Source organism: Chiloscyllium plagiosum, chromosome 7 (assembly GCF_004010195.1).
Source record: "Chiloscyllium plagiosum isolate BGI_BamShark_2017 chromosome 7, ASM401019v2, whole genome shotgun sequence".
Lineage (NCBI taxonomy): Eukaryota > Metazoa > Chordata > Chondrichthyes > Orectolobiformes > Hemiscylliidae > Chiloscyllium > Chiloscyllium plagiosum.
Window position 1 is genome coordinate 10,634,376 of NC_057716.1, and position 1,137 is coordinate 10,635,512.

The following is a 1,137-nucleotide window of genomic DNA, read 5'->3' on the forward strand; positions in this document are numbered from 1 at the left end:
GTTCCCTCCCTTCTCCGTTTCGGTAACATTCTTAATCTCTGTACATAATTTCAGCTCCCCCAAATCTCTCGACCGATTTGTACCTCGTCTACACACACACGACGTGTGATTTCCAACTGGGGTGGAAAATGTGGGGGGGACTTTTGCATCTTTCTTCTTCAAGGGAGGGAACATCAGAGATAGGGAGGTACAATTCTTATCATTCCTTGCAGTCTCATCCTGATACAGGGCTATCATACATTTCATGCCCTTCCTGCCTCGCTTCCACCCGAGCGGAAAGGGAACCACCTGGGCCACTGGCCTACCGGAGGCACATGCATATCAATTGCTCTTGTTCAGACTCTTTACAGTACACTTTACCCATTCAACCTAGGCATTTGCATCCCCGTACCCAGTTTCTATTTCGATGGTCTGTTTCAAGTCCTATACCTCTATAATTTTTACTACTTTAGGGTCATTGGGAGGGGTGAAAGGTTGTATCTTATTACCCAGTAATTCCACCCATTTTCCCTGTCCTATGCTAATTCAAAAACAACAGCCCAAGAAATCCTTCCCATTTGCTTTCATTTCGATCCCAAATGTTTCATTTAATTGTATCTCATAGGTGCCCCCCCCCCAGAATTGCTTTGTGCCCTGTGGTTTTCCTTATTGTTAGGTATATTGGGTTACACTTTTTATCGGGACAATCGCGAGCTGGTCGGAAGGGGGGCCCGGTGTGCTGTGACGAGACCATTATACCAAGTACCATCCCCAATGGACTTAAGATGTATCTCAGAGCTCCGGTACTGTCTCTGATTATCTACATCCCCACAATTTACTAAGCTGCATGCATCAGTGTCTATTACTTGTGGATTATCAGACTCAGGAACCGTTAATAATACATATGAAAATGACATTTGACAAAATCCCAATACTAAGAGGGTTAGTATCATAACTCTAAGCATTCCCAGTATTCTAAACATCATGCTGAAGCACAAAAAGACTTAATATACAATCTTACAGAAATAATCCCGCGCTCGCGTCGCCACTGTATAATCAGTTACTCAAAGTCTCTTTAGTCTGAGTTTCAGCGGGTCTTGCGTTGATTCGGCTGTCCAGACTTCTTCCTCAACTGGAGGATCCACTGGCCCTTTGATC

General features: G+C 44.3%; 1 long non-coding RNA gene across 1 annotated transcript in view; it reads left to right on the forward strand.

The window, feature by feature from the left end:
- LOC122551977 overlaps positions 1-1,137 on the forward strand; it is a 28,916-nt gene that overhangs the window by 11,314 nt on the left and 16,465 nt on the right. The gene's annotated exons all lie outside the window — the stretch shown is intronic.